General features: G+C 47.7%; 1 protein-coding gene and 1 long non-coding RNA gene across 2 annotated transcripts in view; one reads left to right on the top strand and one right to left on the bottom strand.

Moving 5' to 3' along the window:
- The window catches only part of RREB1 (ras responsive element binding protein 1), a 176,092-nt gene that overhangs the window by 106,633 nt on the left and 52,203 nt on the right, over positions 1-17,256 (bottom strand).
- Positions 1,289-5,344, top strand: LOC118353393 (uncharacterized). The gene is made up of 2 exons (XR_007408484.1): positions 1,289-4,417; positions 4,526-5,344. It is a non-coding gene; the product is annotated as an uncharacterized LOC118353393 (long non-coding RNA).

Below are 17,256 nucleotides of genomic sequence, written 5' to 3'. Positions count from 1 at the left end.
TTAGGGTCCTACAGGCCTTCTGAAGACAGTGCTGGATCTCTATTTGGCAGCATTTCACCCGAGCCCTCCTTTTAGGGCTTAATGTGCCAACTCCGGGGACCAGACTGCTTATCTAGGGGAGGGCAATCAGTCCCAAATGAGCTCTGAGAAAGGGGGGACAAAAAAAAGAAACCCCCATGAAATCGAAAGAGATCTTAAGAGTCACTGTGATAAATGTTACAGTCCTTCGCTGCTGGGACCTTGAAACACTCTCGTCCTAGAATTCTAGCAGTCCTGGAGAAAGCTGAGATCCCCCCCCCTCCTTTTTTTTTAAATGAAAGTAAAAACGTTTAAGAATCACTGGCTGCCATGCAGAGGGAGCATCTTTATAAATCCTGTTTGAACCCTGGTACACAAATGCTAGCCTTGCGGTAGGCCCACCTAAGGAGAGGGTATTTAAAACGTGCAACTGGATGTCTTCCCCCTAAATTCTCAATGATCTCTAAAAATTCAACATCCATATGACCTTGGACTCTCTCATTTTCCTCTGTCTCTTGCAGTACACTCTCTTTGCTAACCATTCAGCACACTGCACGTCCTGATAAAAGTAGTTAATGTTTACTGAAACCTGCGCATGAACTGTACTAAATCCGATAGGAGTGAAAAGGCAAAGTTCTGTTAACAGCATCCATGTACCATAAAACAAAAAAAGAGAGGGGGTGGGGGACCATGGAGGGAGGAATCATTTTCTTTTCCTTCTAATTTGAACTAAGAACTTCTCACTGATGAATAAACCATATATACCACCAAAGATGCTTTTCAGTCTATTATCTTCTTGGAAGATTTTTGACACAAGCTTCAACGATTTAACATTTTTTCTAAATTTTTTTTTGGACAGAACTGAAAACTGAAACCAGCCTCTTTATATCTCACATTCTCTTACTTGTTTCCAAAGGCCTACCTACCTGGTCAATAACCAGTTTTCCTTACACTCTGATTCATCCGAATAGCTGCTTACAGATAACAGCTGAAGATCTATTTCATGCAAACATAAAATTAACATTTCAATGATTATCCTCTAAAATATTTTTTTCTTCCCTGGATTCTTTTTGAAATGTAAAAATGGTTCATTTCATGTCTGATCAGACCTTTAATTCTAACATTTCTTACCATGACATTCGCTCTAAAGTACAGAGTTAAGTATCAGAACTTACTGATCTTTTGAAACTTACTGATAATCTTTTTCTCACATTTCCACATTATCCCCTTTTCTCCCACTAATTCAGTTAAAATAATATTTCAACTTACACACATACACACACACAGACTGTCTCCAGAACAGGATGCTCTCAGGTGTTTAAAGCCAACTTTCTCTCTCCCCCATCCCCCCCTTGCTTAAAGGGCAGCAATAGAACCAGTCACCTTGGAAACAAACATCACCCAGTGTTTGCAGAACAAACAATGGTACCTTTTCAGCCAGTACCAGGCAGGCAGGCCAAAGGGGCAGCGAGCAATTCTGGGCCGGACAGGAGTGTTAACATATTGCATTCATTCAGCGCACGAAAAAGTAGTTCAGTACTGAAAATGAAGTGCTCTGAAACGTGTGAACTTTTGGCTAGAAACCATAGACAAAGCAAGGAAGGTTTAAAGTCAAATAAGGCTACCCCTAGTTAGGAAAAAAAAAATCTTTTCATTATTTTTGGAATTGTTTTACAGAGCTCATGAATAAGGTAAACTAAACTCCTGTCACTGAGAATTACCTTCCCCAGCAACCAGGAAGAAGTTGCTTAAAAATCTTTTCCAAGAGCATGTTTCATCTAATTACTCCTACAAAACCATCCTTTTAAAAGGCCACCCAATGTTGGTTTTTTAAAATGTATACTGCTTGGCACCATGACCCACAAATTAATTTGTAGGATTGACAAAGATCTGCCCGTCTTTGTCAGATTAAATGTCTTAAAAAAAAAAAAAAACAAAAAACAGTGCCAAACAGATCTATAAATCTATAAGGGCCCTGGATAACTTTTTGACCTTGGATAACAACGGTGACTAAACTTTCATTTACTGAAGACTTAACAAAACCTAATCATTTGGGGTAGATGAGGTTTTTGGAAGAGATTCTGTTGTTACTGTTTTTAAAAAGCTCCACTGCATAGCTAACAGTGACAACAAAAAATACACAAGTGTTCTTAAGATCCTCCAGAATGAAATTTTTAAATGTTAAAAGTAACAGTTTCCTCCTTATCCTGGGTGTGTGCCTGAGTTTTCCTTCCCACCAATTAAGAGAGAAGGCAGGGCCCAACTGAATCACTTGGACGGGAGTCTGATGTCAGTTAAATACCGCAGTAACTGGCAATTTCTATCACCTCCAGACTCAGGGACAAATGCCTAATTAACATGGACCAACATGCAGCTTAAACTGGAAAAGTGCCTGTCCTTTCTCTTTCTTTTCTTTTTGCTCCGAGATTTAGGTCTTTAACATCCTTGAGTTAAAGTGCACAAAGGGTGTCCTAATGCCATCTGACGGAGGTGTAAACGTCTAATTAACTAATGCTTTTTTTGCAGCGACAGTAAATCAGTGAACATTATTAATCTTCCTGACTGGGCCCTGAGTGAGTGAAGAGGGCCATTGAAAGGGGACTAAACGGTTATACTGGGTGCCCTTGAAAATGAAAAGGAACCCTGCAAGTGATGACTGATAATCCTAAAAACTACTGCGAAATGCTTTAAAATACCACCGCTGGGCGTAACACCAGGCCCTGCGCTCTCAAAACCGAAGCTCCAGGCTCCTGGGCCCCGGGAGAGGAAGAGGAGGAGTCAGGCAGGCAGCTGAGAGAAGGGGCTCCCATCTCCCATCCTCTCCTCCCAGCATCACAGAGGCGCCCACGAAAGCAGAACCCGAACCTTCCGCTCCTTTATCCGATACCGCACCTCTCCAAGTGATGTTTTTTCGCAGACTGAGCAAAACTCATTGCCCGGAGTAGTTTGGGCAAATGACTCCCAGTTTGGCCAGTTAGGCCCTTGCTCCGTTAATCAGTGAAACAACTGTCCTAGCCTTTGGCTCCTCGGTTTGATTGTCTATTCAATACCCCAAAAATGTACAGGCACATCATACTCACATTTGCAACCCATAAAAATATCGAAGATGTTCACTGAATTCAGCCAAAATCTGAAGACACCAAGCCAACAGCCAGACAAGAAGCTCTGCACCCCACCCCGGCAGGCCTGGTCCACTCACCACGGGCAACTGCCTGCAGCCCCTCCGCCCTCTGCTCTGCCTTCCAAACTACTGCCCCCTGCCTGCACCCCTTCTAGAAGGCAGGGCGGCTCCTGGTGGCCTAGGGGGCAGCAGGAGGCAAGGCCCCCGGAAGGCCCATTCTCAGTCCCACCAAGTCCCGGGCCTTCCCAGAAAGCCCAGGGGACACAGGGCTGAGTGTGAAGCGCCAGCCCTGGGCTTTGGGGAAGGAACTCCCGGGGCTGAGCCACTCCCGCCCCCAAATCCAGAGGAGGGCCACAACCCAGGGTGATGACCCCAGCGGCAAGCAGCTTCCTCCATCTTCTTGAAGACATCTCAAAGGGGCAGAGTCAGGAAAGGAAGTGAAAGGAGGCCCAGGTGCCACGGTGGCTTTATCTTTCCCCCTCCCTAGTATTTCTATCAAGTTTCTGTTTCACTGCCCCCTCACATCTAAGGGGTATGGGAACCTTTTTAATGAAATTCTGTGGGAAACACAACAGGTTTGATTCATGACGTGTTGTTACCAGCTACCTGATAATAAGGCACTCTTGAAAACATCAGGTTCAGGACTCCATCCATTTTGAATACAGACATGTAGCCTTTGTTTCTAGATTTAAATGCCTTTAGAGACAGTATTATGCCTAAAAAATCATCTCTCCTCCTGTTCAAAAAGTAAGTCAGGTTCAGAGAAAACCTGACTTACGCATTCCTAGGTTGACTGTGCATGTGTAACCCCTCCTCAAATAACATCTCTTACGAAAGGGTCAGTTACTCTTCTCTCCGTATTGCCAAGTCATTGGAACCTGAAGCAAACCACTTCAAAAGAAACTACACTAAAATCCTTAAGATATAATTTATAACTCATTTCCATTTTTTTTTTAAAAAAAAGATAATTCCTAACAGCTATAAAACAAAGATAAGAGAAGGCGCTGATGGCAGTCCCCTTTCAAATCAGCCCTCCCATAGAATCAGAATGGTAAGACTGCTTTGGAATTCTGGAAATTATGTTTGGAGGGTTTTTTCCGTGGAAACCTTTGTTAGGTCAGTGTTCATCAAAGTAACCACGGGGAAAGCCTCAAGGCGGCTGGCTGCACCAGGAGGGGGGGGTGGTGCTGGTCCCATTGTACAGACAGCCGTAACCCTGTAACTGAGGCCAGATGACCCTGGTCACATGCCACCTTTCACCAAGTCCACTTAACGAAAGTAAGTCTTCCTGCCGCCTCCGTAAAAATTCAGTTTCGTTATTTGCAGAAAATCCACATGGCACGGTCTTTTCTGGGTAGTAGCTTCCTCAATCCTGCTCTTTCCCAGGCTCAGCGGATATGTGATGACTGTGCCCCCCCTCTTGCTAAGACACTCCCAAAGATTTCCTGGAGCAACTTGAAAAGGACCTACAAGCTTGAAATAAAGATTCAATGCGTCCTATTTGAAAATGCACAGATGCCACATAAAACTGAAACAGAATACCTGCTCCTGGCCCTGACTCCTAGAAAAACACTGGGATGATTTTCCTTCAGAAAAGAGTGACATCGGAAATGAGGCAGCTGCTTCTCCCACCTGCATCTGGAGGGTTAAGGAGCACGAGGACTTTGCTGTCGGAGCCCAAGAATAGCGTTTTAAGAGGCATCACTCCCGAACAATCACTAAACCACTAACACCCTCATTTTAAAGAGAAGAAAACAGAATGTGGGGAGCACGGAGATGGAAGGTTTTTGAGCAAAGTCTCACTCCACTGGCAGCTCCTCTGACGGCTGCTCTGCCTTAAAGAAGCTTTCAGGATCCTCAGACTTTCCCTAGTTTTATGGAACTTCTCCCTGATATGAAAGGACCATAACATCCAGCCTCACAAAGGCTTTTCTGTTTGCTTCTACTGATTAAAAAGAAAGAAAATACTAATGGGAGCATCATTAAGTCACCTGCTAAGAATATGAGAAAGGAAAGAGATCCTGCCCATTTTACAGATGGAAAAACCTAAGTATAGGGTGTAGTATCTTTCCTTTAACCATAATCAAGGCTGGGCTGGATTTAGAACCTGGCTGGTCACCTAAGCCTACAAATCCAGCTCCCTCTGATAGACCATATGAAATTAATTAAAAGGGCTAAGGGAGATATGCCATAAGGTCTGCTGAAGTGTTTCTGATTCAGTTTCCTCCTCCAACAACAATTCCTTCCTTTGAAATAACGACAATGAGGTTGGGTGGGCACCCCTGGGAGCTTGAGTAGAGAGCAGAACAAAAAGCATCCTCCTAACCTGTCACAGAATGGCCCCCAGGTCTTCCACCTACACAGCTGTTCCTGGAGTCAGAGAATCCCACTTGCCCTTCAGGACTGATCTCTTTGTTATTTTCTTAACATTAGACCTTACAGTTATTCGTATGTAGGCACTATCTTCCACTAGGGCAGGTGTTTCCAGGGAACTATTTCAGGGGGTCCACTTATTCACACACTCATCGGGCATCTACAAACTAAGTAAATCGTACCCATCTATGTACTATTACTTGGTACACGAAGATGCTTTTGTAATTAATTAATAAAGATAAATTCCATGGATAAATTTAAAGATAAATTCCGTGTTATTTTTAGGAATTTTTTTTTTTGTCAAAGCCTGCCAACAGAATGTATAATTGAAATTGTGCTTGTTCTGGAAAAGGTTTTTACATTTAAACAGGTCCTGATAATGGAAAAGATTAGGAATAGCTGATGTAAAAAAAAATATTCAAATAACAGGACATCGATTAAAGCAAAATGCCCAATTAAAAAACACAACGCAGGTAAATTACATCATATGTAATATTCACAACCCAGCATCCGATATAGGATGGAAGACAGTCTGACCCTTTGGAGGCTTTTTTCAACTGCCCAATATGTTTTTGATCAGTGACTAATTTGTTTATAGTAGTAAGGTGACAGATCATGCACTGATCAAAAAATATATTTTATTCTGTTCTGTGTTTTCCTCTTTAGAATAAATCAAACTCCTGATTAATATACAGTAAAAATTTTTGATTCTAGGTTGGTTTCGTTTAACCTAAGAAAATACCCCTCCCTCCTCATCCACATTCCCTGTGGATGCCCAGGGAATGCAAAATACCCAAAACATTAGCCTTTGGCCCTCCCAGCAAATCACGCCACATCAAAATCATGGGATTTTCATGTCAAGGAATATTTAAATACATCAGCAAATACGATCATCCCACATTAAATTTTTAATAGAGTGCTATAAAGGCATGTGCAAAAATGGGCATTTTATTGTCCACAAATGTAATGAATCCCATTTTCACAGTGTGTGTATCCACAACAGACCATCTAGAAGGACATACACTCCTGTTACTTCTGACTCACAAGAGTAAATAATTTTACGTTATTTTCCTTTGTGCTTTACTAGATTTTTCTTCCTTTGTGTTAATTTAGAATTTTCTACGGTGAGGAGGAATTCAATGTGCACTAAGATCACAAAAATCTGATGGGGAAACACAATTTTTCAAGACTTAGGAGTATTTCCTTTGCCATCTGAGTGACAGGAAACTATTTACAGTAAATATCAACATTTTATAATGAGAAATGTGTATATGGTACTGGGATTCAGAAATCACCAGCTCTTGATGGATCTACCCACTAACATCCTTAGCAGGAATAACGGTGGCTCTGACACAAGCATTCAGACAGTCCCACCGAGGAAAAACCTCTGGGCGTCTGGACTTGGCAGGGTTTCTGACGCTGTAGAGAACCTAACAGGCAAGACCCAGGGTCCCCCCGGCCCTGCCCCTGTATCTCTCCAGGCCTCAGGTCCCTCACCTGTAAATTAAGGGAGGGTGAGGGCAATCCCTGGCCCATGATCCCTCGGGCCCCTTCCAGTACAATAATTCTCACTGGAAACAAAGCAGATACAAATATAATTTAATCAACTCTTGCTAGTCAGTAGCCACTTGCCTGGGGTAGATTTAAACTGATTTCAGCAATTTTACTACTTGTTACGGCTTGACAGAGTACAGCAGAGATAGGAACATTCGATTAATAAAATTAAAAGTTTTCAGTGGCTAGCATATTTTCAGCTTTGGTGACCTGTATGGCAACCCTGACCCAAAGTGAAGCCATACACAGAGGAGAGATCTGAAACACAGCAAAAGCAACGCCACTTGTCCAATGTTTATGCTGTGCCAGATGCTGGGTAAGTATTTATAGTGTTTTATATCATGCCCTACAATCCCATGACATAGATCTGATTACTCCCTAAATTTTACATGTGTAAAAAAGATCTGTTAAAAAAAAAAAAAAAAAGATCTGTGATGTGAAGAGCAAAAAGTTGTTCTTAACTTGGTGTGTGCCTACGGGCAAAGTCCCATAACTCCCGGCCTCACTGCCTCCACCTAGAATATGGCTAACACAACCCTGGCCTCGTTCGTTCATTCGTTCAGTGAGCACTGCTTGAGCACCCGGACGAGCCAGGCACTGTGGTCAGTGCTTGGCATCACGTATGGAAAAAACAGATAAAGGAACAGAAAGTCCTCGTGGAGCTTATACTCTAAGGAAAACACATAATACGTGCCTAAAAATCTCGATGAACATTGGCTCCCTCTCTCCCCGCTTTAGAAATGGAGAAAGTGTTAGAAAACAAATCCAACAGAAGTGATGGGCTTTAAGTTGGCCCCAAAAGAGAAATTTCTCCTTAAGCAAACAGAAGAGCAAAGATTAAGAGCATGTGTACTGGAGGACACTGGCCGGGGCTCAAATTCTGACTCTTTGTCACTCAGGGCTGGAGGGACCTCAGGCAAGTGATTTAAATGCTCTAAGCCTCAAGCTTCCCTATCTGTAAAATGGAGATAACAATGACCTCACAAGGTCAACACGGAGATTCAGTGAGACAAAGCACAAAGAGCCAGGGAGCGCAGAGTGTCCCGAGTACTAAGGGGGGACCTGGTGTGATCAGGATCATCTCCTCTAACCCCAAGCTGTGCACCTGCGAGCTGTGCATAATCACAGCAGCGTGGGGACTATGGAGACAACACATGAAAACCATCGGCCCCCACCCCACTGCCATAGGACAGTACAGATCTGATCTGCTTCCTAGAAACGGACTCTGAACACAAACAAATGGGAGCGGGACAAGGACGGCATCCCCACGGCCAGAGCTCAAAAGAGAAAGAGCTGGGGAGGCCACATCCGGGTAGGAGCCAGGAGTGCTTTGCTCCCAACACAGGTGCTGAGTGTGTCCACTGAGCGGGATCAGAGGCAAGTGGCTGTGAAATGACAGGCCCACCGACTCTGAGCCTGCAGGGGTGGCATCTGGCGTGTGTGTGTGTGTGTGTGTGTGTATGTGTGTGAGATGCAGGCTCTGGCTCCTGGCAGCCGCTCTTTCAGGTACTACCAGCCTCAGCAGAGGGCTGAAGAGCAGAGAAAAGGCTGGCGAGGGCTCCAGACTTTGCAGGTTTCTACAGGCAGGCATGTTGGCCACGAGGGGTGAAAATGATATGGGGGAAATATCAAGGAAGCTCCTACATCCAGACCTCCTTTCCCCCACCAGTGAGGGCAGGTGAGAGCATCCCTGCATCCTTACGGGCTGCAGCAGACAGCACCAGCCTCTCTCTCACCAGGAACCTAGGAAGGCGGCCCCAGACCTGCAAACCGGGTTGGCAAGGGTGGGACTGGGAGACGGGCTCAGGTCCCCAGGGCCACAGGCACCCAGCGTCCTCAATGCTCAGGGCCAGGTGTCCGCACACCTGGACACACGTGTGCTCTCAGGCCCCACATTCAGTAAGTAAACCAGTGCTAGTGACATACCAGCCACTATGCCAACATCATAAACATGACACAGAGCTTTAGCGAACAAGCCCCCGGGAGGAACAGAGCAGAATCTGAACCAAAACCTTCTACCGACTGGGTCTCCTGCTCCCCTGGACACCCTCCCTTCAACCCATCACCCTCCTGAGGGCGGCTCATCTGGAGGTGGTAACTTAGAAGTCAAATATTAAGCCAGGGTATGTGATGCAGCTTTTAAACAAGTCTACGGCTGCGGAGGCACGAAGCCTCCCTGTGTGTACACATCACTCCCGGGGCTGTAGGCACCGCAGAGGTCCTGAGCAACGCTCACCCTGTACCAGCTGCCCCGGGCCAGAACCCAGGAGCAAAGTGAGCCACAGCAGCCACCCATCGCACGGACACGGCCTCGCTCCCCCTTCTGCTGCCGTCTCCAAAGCTCAGGCCAACCTGTCACTGCTCCGCTCAAAGCCTTGACAATCCCTCCAATCCCGCCCCAGCCCACCCCAGATGGGCCTCCACCCCACAGGGTCCTCAGCCCCAAATCATCACCCGGAACTCCAGCCCCCACCTGCCTTTTCCTGCCTGGACCTCAGCCCTCCACGGGCTCTAGGCCTGCGGCCCACAGGGCAGGGCGAAACCAAAGGCAAGGGCGACGGCATCCTCAGGGCAGGGAGCCGGCCCCATCGGGCGGACTGCAGGCGAAGTTTGAGGCCTTCGGATGCCGGTTATGCTCAAACCCAAGCTCACTGCTGAAGAGTCCAGACAAATGAGTCAAATCAAGGTTCAGGACGGCTGGCTCAGAGCTCTCTGGGTACCAAGGTGTGACGCGATTTTGTGTAACAAAAGAAGGTCCCTTAAGACAGTTGGGAGAGGCCAGAGCAGAAAGCTTCCCAGCAGTCTGACACGAGCTGCATGAAACCCGAGCACCGCTAAGCCTCAGCTTCCTGTCCCTAAAAAGAGGAGAATAAAGCCTACCCCGCATCCGTGCGGGAGCGCACACAACCGCCCAGCGCAAGGCCCGCGGGCACCCAGTGCGCTCCTTCCCTAACCCGCTGCGCCCGGGCTGTCCCCCAGGCACAAGGAAGATGCCCCCTACCTCACCTCCCCCCGGGCCCCCAAAGCCCCACCAAAGCGGGCCAGCACCCCACTCTCACCAGCTCACACCCAGCGCCAATGAGAGAACGTGCCCAGAAACAAAACGGACCAGGAGGCAGCCCGCAGCTTGGAGGGCTGTAACCCAGAAAAATCAGTTTTAGGGCACAGGAATGAATGACTTTAAGGTCCGTTGTTGTGTCCCACCTCCCGAATCGAGGGGGGCTGCCCACATTGTTCACGACTCTCCTGCCAGTCCCTCAGTCCATGGGCAACCAGCTCTGAAATGTATCAAGCCACATACACAGAACGGGACAAGCCCTCCCCAGAGGGCGGGGGGCTCTGAAAACCTCAGAAGAGGGGGCGCCTGGCTGGCTCAGTGGTCGAGCGTCCACCTTCGGCTCAGGGTGTGACCCCGGGGTCCTGGGATCGAGTTCCGCATCGGGCTCCCCGCGAGGACCCGCTTCTCCCTCTACCTGTGTCTCTGCCTCTTTCTGTCTCTCATGAATAAATAAAATCTTTTTTCACTTTTTTAAAGATTTTATTTATTTATTCATGAGAAACACACACAGAGCTCCCTCTGCCTGTGTCTCTGCCTCTTTCTGTCTCTCATGAATAAATAAAATCTTTTTTCACTTTTTTAAAGATTTTATTTATTTATTCATGAGAAACACACACAGAGAGGCAGAGACACAGGTAGAGGGAGAAGCAGGCTCCATGCAGGGAGCCCGACGTGGGACTCGATCCCGGGACTCTAGGATCACGCCCTGGGCTGAAGGTGGGTGCCAAACTGCTGAGTCACCAGGGCTGCCCAATAAAATCTTTAAAAAAAATTTTTTTTTTTTAAAAAAAGGAACAAACAACTTCCAACAGCAGCTTTCAGCCTCCAAAACCCTCACCCCCAGGTCATCTGGACTGCAAAGGAGCTAGCCCTCGGCCGGCTCCTGGGCCCACTCACTGCCAGCTGACAGACTGGTGATTACAAGGCTAGCGTGAGCAGTCCCCACTCCCAGTGTCCACCCCCAGAGGCAGAGAAGGCGCTCTCTCCTCTAATTCCACTACCTGATAAGCTTCGGTAAGTACCAATGAGTAAAATACAACTGAGGGAGGTGACGTCGCTGACCTGAGTTCCACTTGCTGGAATGAAGATCTCACCTCCCTGAGGTCACCTCAGCCTTCAGGGGGCAGCCCACACGACAGCCCGGGTGGAAAAAATCTCTTTAGGGTCGAGGAGGGGACGTAGAATAAATTGCTCTGTTAAACGCAGCACCAGATTCCAAGTTCATCCTGCACTTCACTGGACGTGTCATCTCCTCCACCGCCTCATTCTTCTCAAGGGTTAGCAGTGTTCTTTCACTCACACTCCCATCGTGGCCACGCTTCAAAGCGTGTGATCGCTCACCGCTGCCTACACACCAGAGCCCGACTATTTTTCCAGAATCCCATCTGAACACCCCTCTCGCGCATAACTCCGCTCAACCCTCCCAACCCTCTCCTCCAGCCATGCTCTCCTTCCCGCACTACCCTGGCCCCAAATAAACCTCCTCACTGTGTCCTTTGGGGCCAGTACTTCACACTGTCGTTTGCCTGGGAGTCCGCCTCCCCTTCCCACTTGGTTCTCCGCATGCCAGCCCTTCACATCTGAAGACATCGCTTCCTCTTCCCCCGCCACTTCTCACTCCCAGGTCCCCTGCCTCCCCTGGTGTCCCTGCCAGCTGGGATGAACTGGTGAGTGTTACGTACGGCAGGTGTTTTACCCATCCTTGCGCCCCTGGAGCCTAGTACCCAGGGAGAGCATCCGAGAGGTGATGCCCACCCCCAGTGCGGGGCAGCTGCCGGTGGTATCCCACAGACGTGAAATGGAGCTGGGCGCTGGTCTCCCAATTCAGACTTCTTGCCTCTGCTCTTCTCCTGAAACCCAAACTGCCACGAGCATAAGATGGGTTTCACCATCTCAATCATCATCATCATCATCAAAGTGCCACGAGCATAAGATGCGTTTCACCATCATCATCATCATCACCAAAGTGCCACGAGCGTAAGATGATGATGATGACGATGATGACGACGACACCAGTAAACAGAAGACAGCTCAGTTATAACTGAGCCAGTGGCACAAAAGGCTGAAATTTTCTATTTGTTACCAATTTCAAAACAATCCTTCTCCAAAGACCCACCGGAAACGGGAAACAGACTATCAAGTGCTCACTGCAATTCGAGATCTGCGAGTTCCCATAACTTGCTCTGGCACCCCCAGGCAGGGCAGGATAACGCACCCTGGTGACCTCCATCCCAACAACATCCTAAGGGGGACAGGACATCCTTCTATCGCTGCCCTCCAGTCCACAGGGCTCCTACTGCCTAAAAAGCAAAGCATCGAAAGGCCAATACATCCCAAAGGCTACCCCCGCCTTGATTACGGGCAAATTTTAAGATCAGGTCAGCAGTTAGACTTCACTAGTTACCACAGGTCACTGGGCCCCTTAGGTCACCCGTCCTGAACTCTGACACCGTGAGGCAAAATCTTGAATTTATATATTAAATGACAACCCATTTTAACAGACAACAACACGGGACCCGTTTTCAAGGCACTGGCCCCTACAAGAACCCAAAGCAACACTCCACTGACTACAGAGCTGAGTTTCCAGGCTCCTCAAAAGCGGCCCACATGCTACTCTTGCTTTGAAGCAGAGCTCAAGCACATTTAGTGAGGTTGAGAATGGGCGTCCACGAGAAACAACCTGAGAGACAGGCACATGCCCCACCACCCAGCACACGAAGGACCTACAGAAGCCTCAAGTCCAAGCCCACGCTCTTTTACTTTGGGGGCATCCCTCACCAGGTGAAAGACCACTGGAAACTCTCTAAGGGAGACTTGGGGTACATTTTATCTTCTAGAAAGATCTGTCCAGGGCTTCACCCCTGGGTCTTTCCTACAGTGGCAGCCGGAGGCTCTGGGGACAGCCACTTCCCTCCAGCTGATCTGTGAACCAACACCACTTCTGCGAGCCTCTCACCTCAGCAATCACACATCTCCCCTCCTGATCTTCCATGAAGTCACGGTCTATCTAGCTCATCTTGTCAAATGCCAGAAAACCTGCTATTTCCAGAAGCCAGCAACCGTGTCGCATGCTTGTTCTTGCACACTCTTCCCCTCGGTGGGTACCAGAGGGCTCTGCACACGGCAGGCTGCAGGGGATATTTATTTGATGAATATAGTGTGTCGTTACAGGAGGTAGTTTAGTAGTGGCTTCAAGCGTGGGTTCGGGACCCAGGCTGCCCAGTTTGATTCCCACGAGCCAGTTGCCGCACTGGGTCTGGCATTTCCACACCCAAATAACGCGGATAACTGACCTACATCACAGGGTCAAAGAGTCTTTGTCAGGAATGAATGAGACGATCCAGCTCAAGAATTTAGGACAATGGTTACTAGTACATGCTCAATAAATATAACATGTTAGTGCCGCTGCTCCCAGAACCCATGCTCAGAGTTTCCCCACGTGAAGAGGCTAACAACCGAAAAAGGGTGGGAATTAAAGTGGAATGACCTGAGATTTTTGTTATCAGAATGGAGTCATGATCACGTCTAGTGGGGGCAGAAGAGAAACTGAAAGACTTAACGTCTGGCTTGGCTGATTTAAAGCAAACACAGGCGGGCCTTGACTGGCGATGTGTTTCATCAAAGGGGGTCTATAAGCCAAGTGCGGTCTGTTGAACTTTTAAATGCACCCTAGGTAGACTCCTCTGTGCTGCGAATGACCACATCTCAGTTCCTGCCGTTGAAGGGTGGGTTTCTCTGTCCGCAGCTTTGTGCACAGACAGGGGCGGCAGCACCAGCCATCAGCAGACTTCCCAGGCCTGGCCAGCCACAGAAGCCCTTCCAAGATTCCAGGCACTAGAGAGATAACAATGAAATAAAGCTGCCGGGCCACTGTGATCACAGTCTCTAAATATAATAATTTGCTGGTGCTACCCTCCCGAGATAGGTACACGCCCCCACACCCCGCTTTTTCTCGAGGATGCCACACCGTGGAACGTGACCGCACACCATCGACTCTCCAGTGGACTGACAAAAAGCAACCCTCAACCAACCCACAGCCATGATCGCCACCCACACCAACATCAAGCGCTGCTCAAAAAAGGAAACAAAAACAACAATGAAAATGAGAAGAGGTGCAACCTACTGCCCTGACAGGATGTGACCGATTGCTCCTGGGACTCACCTGTTCCCAGGGAGAAAGTCCTCTTTGCAGCACCCATCCCAATGCCACATTCTTAGCAAGCTGTGGGTTCAGCGTGAAGGGACAGATCACAGGCAGCCTTAGGAACATCCCACAGCCTGCCCGTACTGACAGCACGTGGACATTCTCGGAAGAAAGCTCATTAAGATTCCAAAGCATATATTTCTTTATTAACTTGTTTCACCAACCTCTTCAAGGAGCTTTACATAAAATATATTAGACTTTCATCCACTTAATCTGAACACAGCAGACGGTCTAATACATCCAGAAGGGGATATATTAGAGAGGACATTCCAACACCCCAACACCTAGGGAACCTCACACCACCCAGCAGCAGCAGGATGCAAATACACAACTGGTTAAAGGAAAAAACCAACTGCAAAAAAAAAAAAAAAAAAAAGAAGAAAGAAAAGAAAGAAAAAAAGAAAAGAAAGAAAGAAAGAAGAAAAGAAAAAGAAACTGCCCGAGAGACAGTGTGCACTGTCATCACTGTCTGCAGTTACGGATGAGCTATCCAAAAGCGAGACCGTATCTGTTTGTCACCAGAAATTGGCCACTGACTACACAACTGACAAGCAATTCTGGATATTAATCACAAGGCCACTATGTAGAGTAAGCTGTATTTGGCAGCAAACTTCTTGTTAGACCTCCAAATCCACACCTCACAGTGAGGCTAGAAGACAGAGTTTTTGCAAAAGTACCCAGAGATTTAAATATTCAAAAGAATATGCTCACACCCAGCTTTTAAAGGTTTCAGCGTCTCCTTACCAAGTTTTCAACTGGAAAGAAGCAGGACAGGGACAGGTCTTTGGGTTTTCTTTCGCCTTTTTTTTTTTGGACCCTAAAAACTCATTCATCTTATCAAATATAGGGCTGGAACAAAGTGTGGTGGACACCACACTACTAGTGGGATTTATGGTCACAGTGATGCAGAAACACCCAAGCTCCTGAGCAAGAGATGGGGAATCCTGTTACCCCCGGCATGGGTCAAAGGGCACTTTCTGGGGCCCCAGGGGATGTTCAGGTTATGTTGGTCAAGACAGAAACCATAAAAAAGGAAGCATCTTTGGGACATGCTAAGGACTCACCACCTGAGGCTTTGATGAATCATGTGTATGACGTCAGAAAAGCATCACCCACAGTCAAACGCACTAACACTTTGCTGGGAGATCACCCCCCAGGATGGAGCCCCAGCTCACACACTGGAATGGCTGGGCCGGCAAGGGAGGCAGCCAGTGCCCCCTGCACTGGCAGGTGCAGGGCAAAGTCACCGAGGGCAGCATTCAGGCTGGTGCTCCGACGGTCACACTGCAAGAGGCAGCACGCCTGCGCTCCAGCTTCTAGTTTTTACCAACCCAGTGGAAAACACGTCACCTTCTATCTTGTTCCAGAAAGATTTGTGTGCATTAAGAAAAAAAAAAAGGTTAATTAACGCAGTAAAACCCCAAGGTCGTTCTGGGGGAAGCAGGTCTGCCATCAGCAGAGGTGTTCAGATAGAGGCCAGACAATCAGTGGGGATGAGCTCTGTGCCCTGCGGCAGGGATTAGGTCCCTCCCTCTGACACCCACGGATCTAGTGGGAAGCCCAGCACACAGGAGATCCAAGAGCAAGTTTCGCTTGCGGAATGAACTTTGTTTTCACACAGATTACCGGGCGAGCAAAAATACTGACCGAGTTTGAAGACATGCAGAGGGTCAAGCGTCCCCTGGGAAAGCAAGGAAGACGCTGGAAAATCAGGTCGTGAGGGAGTCCTGGCACCCCTAAGTCAGAGGCTCATGCAACTGGGACAGTCCTACTCGGTTCGTGCCCAAAGCCTCCTGCCCTGAGCCCTGTGCTCACAAGTCCAACACCTCACCAAAACAAGCAGACACATAAATGCTCTGAAGATTTAGCTGCGGATCCCATCTGAAAATCATTCAGAAGCTCAGGCCATCTACAAGAAAATCTTCCATTTCCTTCTGGTATCAGGAAATTAAAAGGAAAGAAGGAAGGTGGGGGTGGGGGAGGAAGAAGCCAGTCATTTGTTTCCACTTCTCACTTTTTTTTTTTTTTTTAATATAGTTGTATTTTTCAGGCTCTACCCATGCCAGGTGTGTACGTTTTAACCAATGAAAACAGTACAAGCAGAGAAGGTGCTGAAAGTATTAAAGACCATAAAAATCCCTCTTTAAAGAACAGGGGACGTACCGTGTTTATAAACCTTGTTTCATCCAACATTCTGATCTCAGAGAAAGGCACCCCCCTCTCGTCCACTACAAAGGCCAGAGACCTGGAAGCCATCTCTCTCCCTCCCCGCCCCCATGCTACCCCCACCCAGTAGCAGAGTCCTTCCAGCCACTTAGATCTCGATCAAAGCCTCCCAGGCTCCCCACCTCTGTGGCCACCATATCCAAGCCAGCACTGGTTTTCAACTTTTTTTAAAAACCCAGGCTTCTAACTGATCTTGCAGATGGAAGGCAAAATAGTAGCTTCCTTGCAGTCTAGTCTATCCCCCACTCTGAGCAGGAACAATCTTTAAAAATGCAAATCTAATCTCATGGTGTCATTCCTTGGCCTAACACCCTTGAAGTTCCTAAGAAGACCTCCAAATACCTGTGGGCTACAAAGAGGGTGCTGAAGCCACTTACCTACTTCATCGTGCTGTCATTCATTTCTTCCGCGTCTTTTTTTTCCCTCCACACACTCCCTGCGTTTCTCTCGCTTCGGTGGGCACACACCCCTCCCCTCCAACCTAAGGGCCTTTGTATAAGCTGTGCTCCAACACACTCTTTCCCTCCCTCCACCATCCTTCAGATATTAGCTCCATGGGATGCCTTCCTTGACCTGCCTCCCAGTATCCTCCATCCTACCGCCCCCAACACATGTTCTTATTCAATTTTACTGCTAGCAGTTGGCATAGAAGTACATGACTTAGTGGCCGAACAGGTATTTTCCAACCTCTGTGAAGCTATA

This window comes from Canis lupus, chromosome 35 (genome assembly GCF_003254725.2).
Source record: "Canis lupus dingo isolate Sandy chromosome 35, ASM325472v2, whole genome shotgun sequence".
Lineage (NCBI taxonomy): Eukaryota > Metazoa > Chordata > Mammalia > Carnivora > Canidae > Canis > Canis lupus.
The sequence above is the reverse complement of the archived record's forward strand: the minus strand, read 5'-3'. Positions and strand labels throughout refer to the sequence as shown.